Source organism: Rattus norvegicus, chromosome 16 (assembly GCF_021556685.1).
Source record: "Rattus norvegicus strain SHRSP/BbbUtx chromosome 16, alternate assembly SHRSP_T2T, whole genome shotgun sequence".
NCBI classification, from domain to species: domain Eukaryota; kingdom Metazoa; phylum Chordata; class Mammalia; order Rodentia; family Muridae; genus Rattus; species Rattus norvegicus.
This window is the reverse complement of record NC_141549.1, coordinates 19707981-19720682: the sequence shown is the minus strand read 5'-3', so window position 1 is coordinate 19720682 and position 12702 is coordinate 19707981. Positions and strand designations below refer to the sequence as shown.

General features: G+C 47.6%; 1 protein-coding gene across 7 annotated transcripts in view; it reads left to right on the top strand.

Moving 5' to 3' along the window:
• The window catches only part of Pbx4 (PBX homeobox 4), a 35796-nt gene that overhangs the window by 6307 nt on the left and 16787 nt on the right, over positions 1–12702 (top strand). For 2 of the 7 annotated variants that reach the window (XM_087588636.1, XM_087588640.1), the window contains exon 2: positions 8991–9121. The exons of the other annotated variants lie outside the window; for them this stretch is intronic. The gene's annotated coding sequence lies outside the window, so the exon portion shown is untranslated. The remainder of the gene's footprint in view (positions 1–8990; positions 9122–12702) is intronic. 7 annotated transcript variants of the gene reach the window in all.

Sequence of the window (12702 nt, the reverse complement as noted above, 5' to 3'; positions counted from 1 at the left end):
GGGTAGAGGTTGAGGTGGGCTGACTCAGAGCCCTGGATCCGGGCCTGCGTGGTAGCTGAGCTGGTCAACCGACAGCTCTCCCTCACCCACACCTCCATGGCCAGCCTCTCTGCCAGCTCTCCCTCACCCACACCTCCATGGCCAGCCCTCTGCCAGCTCTCCCTCACCCACACCTCCATGGCCAGCTCTCCCTCACCCACACCTCCATGGCCAGCCCTCTAGCACTGTCCTGGCTCGCTCACCCAATGCCCCAGCTCCCCTTTCACATGACCTCAAGGCTGGTCACCCTCGCCCATGATAGCAGGGTGAGCCCAGATGAGGTGCAGGGCCTGCTCTCCTGAGTGTTGCAGCACTTGAGGGGCTGGGTCAAGTGTGCTTAGAGACAGGAGAATGGGGATCGGGATCGGTGCAGTGGCTCAGCAGGTAAAGGCACTTGCTTCCAAGCCTGACAGCCTGAGATGACTTCCCGGAACCCACTTTGTAGAAGCAGAGAACCCACTCCCCCAGGTTAACTTCTAACTTCCACATATGTACACACACAGAGTACACTAAATAAAAATTGTTAGAAATTTAACAATATAACAGCTCAAAAAAAAATCAAGGGAATTATTTACTAGAAGTCAAACTACAAAGTGAAGACTAGAGAGATGGCTTGGAGGTTAGGAAGGTGTCACTCTTGTGGAAGACCTAGATCCAGTTCCAGGGCACCCAGCACCTTCTGTCCGCGTTGGCCACCAGCCACACACATGGTGCACGTATATACAAGCAGGCAAAACACCCACACACATAAAATAAATCCAAAAAACATTTCTCAAAAGATTTAAAATGAAGTAAAACTGTAATGCACCTTTAAGTTCACACTAGTCCCTATGTGTGAGCACCAGTTCGTACAATAAGACGAAAGGATAGAAACAGCGAAGGAAGGAAGGAAGGTGGGTGAGTGTTAGCTGACTGTGACCCATTTATAGCCGGGTTGAATGGGCTGAACTGGCTGGCTCAGCCGGTGTCCCTTCCCATCTTGCTCCATGTTGGCCCCGCCCAGTCTAGAGGACTGTGCTCCTGTCTCCAGCATAGAGCAGCTGCAGCCCCTGCTGACCTCCAAACAAGCTCCTGGGGTGACTAAGACTCATCTGAATGAGGTGCTGCTCCTGACGGGCTTCTGCTGCCTGTAGGGAAAGAAAGGGAGAGGGACGTCTCTCTTTTAAAGCAGGTCCTTTCCTTTGCTGTGATATGGGCTGTGATGGTTTGGTCTGTTTACACTCAGCCTTTTATATTATGCATGCTTTCGAGCACTTGTGAAAGCAGACAAAAGACACCTTGCAGGATGTCCTTGACTCAGGCCTCTGCTCGGTGACAGGCGCCTTTACTGCAGAAGCCACCTCAACAGCCCTGGAGCTAGATTTTGACACAGTGTCTCTGGTATCCCAAGCTGGCCTCAAATTCACTGTGTAGTAAAGGATGACCTTGAACTCCTGATCTTCCTGCCTCTGCCTCCCCAGGGCTAGGAAGAGGCCTTCACAGTACAGAATTGCCTTTTTTGTTTCTGTGAAAACTGATGATGGAATTTTGGTGGGGATTACGTGGAATCTGTAGATTGCTTCTAGCAGTATAGCTATTTTCACAATACCCCACTGGTCCACGCACATGGGAGGTTTTTCTGGCTTCTGGCTTCTTCAGTGTGCCATAGGTCATCGTCTCGACTGTTCCCCACTCCTTGGTGAGCAGTTTCTAAAGGTTATCTCTTCGGGCTGAGGTCTCTGCAGGTCCTCCATCTGTGTTTGAGTCATAGTGTCTCTGAATGTCTGTTAAAAGTTCTGGGCCCTCCCCAAGGACATTATGTGCTGGCTGCATTTTCTTGGGACTCCACAGGCGACAGAAGTTCTGAAATTTAAAGGCAATCCTGGTTACAGGAGCCAAGAAGCTTTCACTCAGCAAGAGCTGACAGACTCAGCATAATGAGCTGCCTGAGAAGTCAGTGTGAGACCCTAAGTCTGGGAATTGCTTCGGGGTGACTCCAGGCAGCCTGGTGGGAGTAGAAAGCAGCATGGTGGGGTTGGGGATTTAGCTCAGTGGTAGAGCGCTTGCCTAGGAAGCGCAAGGCCCTGGGTTCGGTCCCCAGCTCCGAAAAAAAGAACCAAAAAAAAAGAAAGCAGCATGGTTGATGGCTTGCTTGTCTGGAGACGCAGGCCTCTGTAGCCCATACTGTGGCACGGGCACCGTATCTTAGTGGTTCTGAGCAGTCTGACTGACTTCCCTAGGTCACTCAGCCTGACAGTCAGCAGTGAAGGCAGCCGCAGATTGCAGGCCTGGTGAGGGCTGCTTCCTGCTTCCAGACGGCTCAGGGGCCAGGTGCTTTCTGAGGCCTTAACCTACCCAACACCCCCTCTTCTCAAGAGGACCCTTTAAAGTCTTTATTTTAAGTAAACATAATATGTTAGATGTTAATGACATTCTTGAACATGATGTGCTTTTGTGGTTCCTTTCCCTCTTGTACCCCCTTCCATTCTTTCTCATCACTGAGTATCGCCCTCCCTGACCTCTTCTCCAGAGTTGGACTTCACTCACACTGACTTTCATTGCAGACTTTGGTCTGATAGAAGGAGAGAGACCTTTTTGTCTTTTTGTTTGTTTGTTTGTTTTTTCAGACTAACATCCATTTTGGAGGGTTGGGAGCATGTGAAGTCAGAAAACACTGTGCACTGGGGTTCCTGCTACCTCAGACTAACATCCATTTTGGAGGGTTGGGAGCATGTGAAGTCAGAAAACACTGTGCACTGGGGTTCCTGCTACCATGTGGATTCTGGGACTTGAACCCCTGTTTTTCCAACTTTGTCACCCCTCTCCAGAGCTATCCATTTTCCTTCAAAATTCACAATTTTATTTTTCTTTATAGCTGAATAATCTTCCATTGTGTATGTACAACTTTTTAACTTTTTCAGTTTTTACTTTATTCATTTTTATTGTATGTGTGTGTGTGTCTCCTATGTGCATATCTGTGTACCACATGTGTGCCTGGGGCCCTTTGGAACGGAAGTTAGGTGGTCACTAGTCACCATGTGGGTGCTGAGAGTTAAAGCTGGGTCCTCTGGTAAAGCAGCAGCCAATGCTCTTGCCCTCTGAGCCATCTCTCCAGCCCTACACTGGGTTTATCTTACCCACGGATCTGGTGGGCACCTCCACCATCATGCCATCAGGAATAGGGCAACGTGAACACGGATGGACGTGCAAGTGTCTCTGCTTGGGGTAGACGCCCATAACTGGGTCATATGGTAATTCTATTTTTAATTGTTTTGAGGAACCCCCACGAATTTCTATAGTGGCTTTACTAATTTAGTCTTCCTTCCACCAGCTTCCTTTTGACATTATTTATTTGCGCGCGTACCTCAGCACATAGACAACCGGAGAACAACTTACAGATTGGTTCTTTCCTTGCACCTTGTGGGTCCAGGGATGGGACTCAGGTCATCGGGCGTGGCTGCATCTGGGCAGTGGATCCACCGCCTGGGCTCTCTCTTCCAAGGGTGGGGGCGGGGGCTTTCACTCTCAGCTCATGCTCCTTTAGTTAAGCCTCACTTCCAAATATGCTACTTCTGGGCACTAGGTCTCCGTATACGAATTAGCGGGTGGGCAGCTTAATGACAGAGCACCTACCTGCCTGGCCCGCTGTTCCATTCCTAGCACCATAAGGAAACAAGACCACTCAGAACATTCCATCTACATCACAACTGCATAGGGCTGCTCCCTCCTCCCGCTTCTCTCTGCAGAAGGGCAGTAGGCTGTATTGCATGTGATTGACAGATCTGGCCTGGACCGCTCGATGTCTAATCGATTGCATACTGGCACACCGGAGAGTGTCCTGCCTGACGTGCCATTGTCTTTTAGGTATTGTTTAATGCTTTAGTTTTTAGGGCATGGTTCTGGTTCCTCCTGCCTCAGGCTCCCCAGTTCCCCGATCACATCTTGTGCTACCCTTCTGTGGCAGGAGATTCATGAGGCAGGGTATTCCTCTGTAGCCCAAGCTGACCTTGAACTCAAGGTCCTCCTCCTGCCTCTGCTTTCTGAATCTTGAGATTACAGGCATGCCCCAGTGTTCCTGACTGGTTTCTCAGTGGTACTTCATAAGTTAAGGATGCTTTTGGATTCTTCTGTTCTCCAGTGGTTTGTGAAGAGGCGGGACCGACATCTGCTAATGTTTTTAGCAGGTTCCATCTGCGAGATTTTTTTAGCCTATAAATATGATGGACTACATTGATTTTTTGATTTATGTCTTTTAATTTATGTGTCCATGTCTAAGTGTATCTGCTAGGGGGAGGGGGGTGGCGCTGCCCTCAGAAGCCTGAAGAAGGCATTGGATCCTTTGGAGCTGGAGTGACTGTCTTTTGTGGTCATGACACAGGCTCTGGGAACTGACCTCAGGTCCTCTGCAAGAACAGACAGTGTCTTAAGACCACTAAGTCATCTTTCTAGGCCCTGGACATTGGTTGACTTCTAAAAATGTATGTCCTAGGATAATTCACTTTTTGTGGTACTAAAGAGACAGATTAAATTTTGTAAAATTTTTATTGTTTTATCGTTTGTGTGTGAGTGGGCAGGGGTCAGAAGACAATTACAAGAGTCCTTCCTCAGCTGAACTCGGGATCAGGTTTGGCAGCAAGTTCCTACAGAGTCATCTTGGTTTTAATTACTAAAGGGAAGAGGTATAGAGTGCTCTTCAAACAAAGACACACACTGCACTGTGCAGTGCAGGCTACATGCATGTAAGCATGTATGCCAGGGTAAGCATGAACCCCCTTCAGAAGGGAGACCAGTTGGGGGAGAGCTCCTGTCTCAGCTGCGCTGTGCAACTGAAGTTGCTAAATGAGAGCAGAAAACAATCTTGAGGGGTGCACGCGCACGCGTGTGTGTGTGTGTGTCTATGTGTATGTGTGTGTCTATGTCTGTGTGTGTGTATGTGTGTCTCTGTGTGTGTCTGTATGTGTATGTCTGTGTATGTATCTGTGTCTGTGTGTGTCTGTGTATGTCTGTGTGTGTCTGTGTATGTCTGTGTGTATGTGTGTCTGTGTGTGTGTCTGTATGTGTGTGTATGTGTGTGAGTATGTATGTCTGTGTATGTGTGTGTCTGTGTGTGTGTTTGTGTCTGTGTAGTGTGTGTGTGTGTCTGTGTGTGTTTGTGTGTGTGTTTATGTCTGTGTAGTGTGTGTCTATGTGTGTTTGTGTGTGTATGTGTGTGCCTGTGTCTGTGTGTTTCTGTCCATGTGTGTGTGTCTGTATGTTTATGTTTGTGTGTATGTGTCTTTGTATGTGTGTGTGTGTGTGTGTGTGTGTGTGTGTGTGTGTGGCCAGAGGAAGACACCAGGTGTCCTACATTAACACTCTCTACTGTATTCCTTATAGATGGGGTCCTCACTGAACCTGAAGTTGGCCATTTTGGTTCCACTGCGTGGCCAGTGAGCTCTCAGTCTGCCCTCCTCTGACATTTAACCCCGGGCTATGTAGCCACTCCTGGGCTTTAAATTTATTTATTTATTTGTATTTATGTGGATATGTGTCTGTATATCCAGATATATTCTATATGTAGGGATCTGTGGGGGACCCTGGTTCAGCCCTGACTGAGAAGTATGTTGACAGATACACATTAGGACTCTGGACCTTGCTGCCTCACTGCCCAGTGAAAGATCATGAAAGAAAGGTGTGCCCCAAGTACTAAGAATCCTTTTACAACTCATGTGGAGCTGCCATTAAGAACCCTTTTAAGCTGGGTACAGTGGGTGCATTCCTTTAATCCCAGTGCTCAGAAGGCAGAGGCAGGTGGATCTCTTAAGTTTGAGGCTAGCCTGGTCTACAGAGTGAGTTCCAGGACAGCCAGGGGTGCATAGTGAGATCTTGTCTCCAACAAAAACTGAAGAAAGGAAAGAAAGAAAGAAAGAAAGAAAGAAAGAAAGAAAGAAAGAAAGAAAGAGAGAGGGGGGGGGGAGGTTGGGGATTTAGCTCAGTGGTAGAGCGCTTGCCTAGGAAGCACAAGGCCCTGGGTTCGGTCCCCAGCTCCTGAAAAAAAAAAAAAAAGAAAGAAAGGAAGGAAGGAAGGAAGAAAACTAAAGAAAGAAAGGCAGACAGAAAAACTGACTAATGCTTAACTGCCCTCCAGTGATAGCTCCAGAGTTAAGGATGCTGCTTTTCCAAAAGATCCAGGTTCAGCTCCTAGCACTTACCCTGGAAGGCTCACAACAGCTCAGAAGCTCATGCCCTCCATCCTAGGCCACCAGTATTCACATGCACATGCACTCCCATACTATACATACATACATACATACATACATACATACATACATACATACATACATAGCATATACACTAAAATTCATCAGGAGGTGGTGGTGCATGCCTCTTTAATCCCAGCATTCAGGAGGCAGAGGCAGGCCTGTCTCTGAGTTCAAGGCCAGCCTGGTCTTCAAATTGAGTTCCAGGACAGACAGGACTACACAGAGAAACGAGAAACCCTGTCTCAAAAACAAAAAAAACAAAAAAAACAAAAAAAAAACAATTCTAAAATTGTACATTCAGACTACTTAGACTCACATAGAACAACGGTGAGAAATGAAGCTTGGTGCTGTGTCCCCAGCAGTGCTTACTTACTCAGTGTCTGTGAGAGGAGCATTAGGAACAGGCTACCACAGTGTTACCAAGGAGCAGAGTTATACCAATCATAACCCCTGTTCTACCAACAGGATATCACAGCTCCTGATTTTTACCTGTAATTTCCAAACAGTTCTAAGTAATTATGTGGTAGCTTGCTTTTGTTGGGGAGGTCAGATTTTAAGTCCCTGGGAGTCTGATTTTAGAGACATGTGCAGAGTTCTTGCCTCTGCATGACCCCAATCTTTGAGCAGGCTTCCCCAAGAGTAACAGTGTTGCAAAACAAACTGAAATCGTCAGTATTTATGAAAGAGCCAGAAAGAATAAAGAGATGAAAATTAGAATGTGCCAGGTGTGGAGGACCAGCCCCAGGTTGGAGAGGGGTTCTAAGAGAAGGGGTGTCTGAAAGAAAGAGACTCAAGAGAAATGGAAGCTCCAGGCTGAAAGCCTATGCTCTGCTGGAGATGGCTTTCCAGGTCTTTCTCTGGAGACCTCCAGCTAGCTCGCTCTCTCTCTCTCTCTCTCTCTCTCTCTCTCTCTCTCTCTCTCTCTCTCCCCCTCCCTCCCTCCGTCCCTCCCTCTGCTCTCTGTCTGTCTGTCTCCATTCAGCTTGAGACAGTTCTCCAAGCAGTTCTAAACACTTTCTTTGGATAGCTTATCTCCGGCTGATCATAAACCCAGTTTTTTATTTTACATATCAATCCAGTTTACTCCAGGTCTCTTTTTGATTATCAGCATCCCAAGACCCCCAACCCTTAATACTCAGGAGACAGCAAGCACACATTTCCTTTTAACATTGCCAAAGATCTCAGAGATCTGTCTGCCTCTGTTAAGCCAGCCATTATAAGATATCTGGGTGGGACCCAGTCCTAAAATTACCGATTTCTACCATACCTGGGACTTGCTGTGCTGACCTTGAACTCAGGAACTTGCCTGCCTTTGTATCTTTCTGACAAGATGGGATAGCTCATTAATGCAGCTGCCTTTAGATTCATGAAGCTCCTCATAATTCATGTTTTATCCTTATTTTTGAGAAATATATCTTTTCAAACTCATGCTTTTAGAGTTCTTTCCTACAGCCTTAAAGGGCTGTCCTGAAGGTCCCAGAGTTTACCATTTTGCCGAGACATCAGCCACACCTTTAGCTCCTGGACTTGTGCTGTCTGATTATCATGGAGTCAACATTAGCAGGGAGGCCAGTCCTTAAAGGAGGAATGTCAAATATGGGCATTATACACAAACAAGCCCTGTGCCCAAGGCAGCCATCCACACTCCTGGAGGCCTGCTGGCCCTGTCCTGACAGGAACTGTGTCATTCTGTCCCCGCCAAGGCCATGTCCGACCTGGCATTCAAGCACTTGGAGGCAGAGGACTTGGAATTCCAAGGTAGACAGAGAGAGAGAGAGAGAGAGAGAGAGAGAGAGAGAGAGAGAGAGAGAGAGAGAAGCAGTAAGGATACACACCACCCAGGTGACATCCAGGCCAGCCAGGTGGCTCAGCACTGACCCCATTTCCCTCCTTCCCACAGTCTACTCGCTGGTCTGAAGTCAGCTGGAGACCATCGGCTCTCTGTTGCTGTGAAACAAATCCCATCTGAAGTAGTTGCTGAAATTTACATGCATGGTAGTGGGGTGGAGGCCAAGGGGACAATGGTGTTAACTGAGCAAGCCTAAGGTCCTAGGTTTCATCCCAGTACTACAAAAAGATGTTACTAGCCAGATGTGGTGCTAGACATCCATTACCCCAGCACTCGGGATGTTGAGGCAGGAGAATTACATTAGTTTTAGGGAAAAAGATGCCCTATCTAAAACCACATAATCATGAAACCTCCTTAAATGTTACTCTTTTGTTTTAATGTGTATGGATGTTTTGCCTTCATGCACGTATGTACCACATGTGTGCCTGGTGCCCAAGGAGGTCAGAAGAAAGCGCTGGATCTCCTGGAACTGGAATTACAGATGGTTGTGAACTGCCAATGTGGGTACTGGGTCCTCTGGAAAGGTAATGAATGCTCTTACCTCTGAGCCATTTCTTCAGCCTCCCAAAATAAAATAATAATTAAAAAAATAAACCGTACATTTGTGATCTTAGAGTTTTGTTGTGTCAAGAATCTGGGCACAGGATGTTGGGGATTTAGCTCAGTGGTAGAGCCCTTGCCTAGCAAGCGCAAGGCCCTGGGTTCGGTCCTCAGCTCCAAAAAAAAAAAAAAAAAAAAAAAAAAAGAATCTGGGCACAGCTCTCACAAGCTGGACAGAAAGAGTGACTGGGGTGTTCCTGCTTTGTTCTCAGACCCTTGTAGTTATTGGCATTCCGTTCCCTGCAGTTGTAAGACTGATGTCCCTGGCCTTTAACCCTTAGCTCCTAGACGCCACCCCGAGTTCTCTGCTGTGGCTCTTTCGAAGCGAGGCACTGGGCTTTTCATCAGCTGCATGAACTGTGAGATAACATGGCAGCCACATTTTGAGTCACAGGTTCTGCTTTGAGTCAAGGTAAGAGTGTGAGGCTGTCATGGCTCACCTTAGGGTTTGCCAAGTCATGGCGAGGGATGAGGTCATCCCTCCCAGTAACACTCTGCACTCCAAGGCTGTTTCACTGGACTGTGCTTTGGTGATCTGAAGGCAGCTGTTGGGACATGGGCCAGTGATAAGTACAGGCTTAGCATTCCTCCAGTGAGAATGGCTGAGGGTGTGGCTCAGGTAGAGCCCTTCCCAGAATCCTCTAGTGAGGGACTTCGGGCATGACTCATCGGGAATGTTCCTGCTGGAGGCTAAACATTAGCAGATGCTTGCCTGGGCTTAGCACTTCGTCTTGTTCAGTCCTCAGATAGTGAGTGTATTCAAGGCCAGGCTGGGCTGAGACCCTGTTTTCAAAGGGAAAAGGCTAGAGAAGTGGCTTAGCAGTTAAGAGCACTTGTTGCTCTTACAGAGAGCACAGGTTCAATCCCCAGCACCCACATGGGGACTCAAAAACAATAACTCCAGTTTCAGAGGATCCAGTGCCACCTTCTGACTTCTGTGGGCACCATGTGTGTGACAAAACAGTCATACACATAAAGTTAGTTTAAAAAAATTTTTTTAAAGATCCATCCTGGGGCTAGAGAGATGGCCTAGCGGTTAAGAGCTTGTGTTGCTCTTGCAGAAGACCAACAGAGTTCAATTGCAGAGTTCAATTCCCAGCACCTATGTGACAGATCATAGTTGTCTATGCCTGTGGCCACATGCCATAAAGTAGAGTTTCTAAGAGATCTGACACCCTTACATAGACATACATGCAGGCAAAAACACCAACGTGTGTGTTCCCTAACCCAGGCCCCTCCTTGCACAGACTGGGTAGCTACCTACAGAGTTGAGTGGGGAGCCCCTTTTTACTTATTATTTCTAGTTTGGGACAGCATCTTGCTAAGGTGTCCAGGTTGCCCTTGAACTTACACACACACACACACACACACACAAGACCATCTTGCTGTAAGTGGTGGTACAAGCCTTTAATCCCAGCACTCGGGAGGCAGAGGTCAAATCTCTAAGTTGAGGCCAGCCTTGTCCATAGAAGAAGATCCAGGATGGCTACAGCTGCACAGAGAAATCCTCTCTCCAAAAAACAAAACAAACAAAACCACCAAAAAGAGAAACGTTTATTTATTTGTGTGTATTTATGTGCGTGTGTGTTGTCTCTGTGGGAAGTGTGAGTGCAGTGTTCCCAGAGGCCAGAAAAGGGCGTCTGATCTCCTGGAGCTGGAGTTACAGGTGTTGTATTGCTCAACATGGGAACAGAGTTTGTGTTGTCCTCTGTAAGAGCAGTGCAGTATCTTAACTTCAGAAACACCTCTCCGCCTCCATCCTGACTGGATTTGTAACAGATTTGTTTGAATTAAGTGTGGCAGGCTGACACACATGGAGACAAGCACTTTTGAAGGAAAAGTTTGCTTACTGCTCCCAAGAGGCAAAGTCACACACAGCCATGGTAGGAGTGGGTCTGTTTCTCTGTCTGTCTGTGTATGTGTGTCTGTCTGTCTAGGCAGAGGCCCAGAGCTTTGGTAGGATTTTCTCCAGAATGAACTGGCTGGGCTGGGCAGACCAGTTTGAGCCTTCCTGGAGCTGGACAGAGATGAGTTGCTCTAGTCTGGGTCCTAGCAGGTGTCTAGTTGTCTAGGATCTGGCCCCATGATGACTGAGGACAGGGAAAGCCTGGGTATTGTGTGAGGTGAATTGTTGCAGAGGATGGCTGATGGTCCTATGCAAGGCAGGTGTTTGTCTGGGAGTAGCTGACCCCAGCTCGGTCAAGCCTCTTAGAACAGTAGAAACCCAGCTGCCTACACATTCCATGCTGGTTCCTGCTGCTCTCCTGCGAGACAAGATGGCCGAGTGTGTGGCTGCTGTTTTACTTCCCCACACCTCCACCCTCTCCTCAGTCTCTGTGTTCCGCCCTCACTGAGTCAACACTAGGAGGTACCCTGTCCTGCCCTGCTTTTCCTTTGCTCCTCCTCTTTGACATTTGGGTTCCACTGCCTCCCATGTAACCTTTGAAAGTCCTTGAACTTCAGCCTGGGTCCCCAGCTCCTCCTGTGGAGATTTCCTCAGCCTAGAGTTACTGGCTCTGCCTGTAGCTCAAGGGCTGCACATTTGACCTGATGAAGCCTCCATGGCCACTGCTCAAGGCCCAGCATCCCAAACCCTTTCACTCCCACACAAAGGTCCTGCAGATCCACCGTCCAAATTAAAGGTCTGTTGTGTCTTTGCTAAGACCAGGCTGCCCTTGAATTTACAGAGATCCTCGTGCTTCTGCCTCTGCCTCCTGAGCTCTGGGATTGCAGGTGTGGACTAACACATTCAGCCCACAAAGTATCTTGTTAAAACGTATTTCAGGCTGGCTGTGCAGTCTGTGCCTGTAACCCCAGCAGGTGGGAGACCGAGGAGGCTGGGACAGGTAAGTTCAAGGGCAACCTGGACACCTTAGCAAGATGCTGTCCCAAACTAGAAATAATAAGTAAAAAGGGGCTCCCCACTCAACTCTGTAGGTAGCTACCCAGTCTGTGCAAGGAGGGGCCTGGGTTAGGGAACACACACACATACACACACACACACACACACACACACACACACACACACACACACACACACACGCAATCACGCACGGCGCGCGCGCACACACACAATTTTTTAAAACTAAATATAAATATTTCAGACAGCCTGATGTGGTTCATGCTTATAATCCCCAACCCCTAGAGGCACCTTCTTAACTAAGGACCCTCTGCACAGATGACAGCAGTCTACATCAGGTTGACAGAGACTAACCGGCTCCATGGTAGAGCACTGGTGTAGCATGCTCGAGTATCTGGCTTCAATTGCCAGCAACACACACACATATACACGTGTACACAAACACACAGATATATACACATGCACACGAAAACTGATCAAACATCTAAATAAGAGCTAACCTTGTACTATTTTAATTTTGTAGATATCATCTTAGCTCAGGCTCTCTTGATGAACAGTGATGTGTTTGCCTTAGCCATTGCATGAGCAGTCACACCTAGACAACTTGTAAAACACTCAGAAGAAAATGTTGATATACATCATAACCTGGAACTAGGAAATGGTTTATTAGAACTGAAATTTAACTGGAAGGTGGTGGTGCACATGTTTAATCCCAGCAGAGATAAGAGGATCCCTGAGTTGAAGGCCAGCCTGGTCTACAGAGTGAGTTCCAAGAAAGCAGAAAACCAAAACAAGCAAAAGGAGTAAACTTAACCCCCAATCGAGAAACCCAAACAAGTCAATTAAATTTCGTATGAAAGGAAAGGTGTGGACCCAGGCAGTGAATACATGTAATCCTAGCACCGGAAGACTTAGTTGCAGGGTTGGGAGTTAGAGGCCAGCCAGATGCTGTCTTGACAATAGTTAGAACAGATTGACTTCCACACATGTAGCCCTCATACACAAGCACAGTGGTGATAAAATTAAGTAAATAGGGGCTGGAGCGATGACTCAGAGGTTAAGACCACTGGCTGCTCTTCTAGAGGCCATGAGTTCAATTCACAGCAACCATATGGTGGCTCCCAACCATCTGT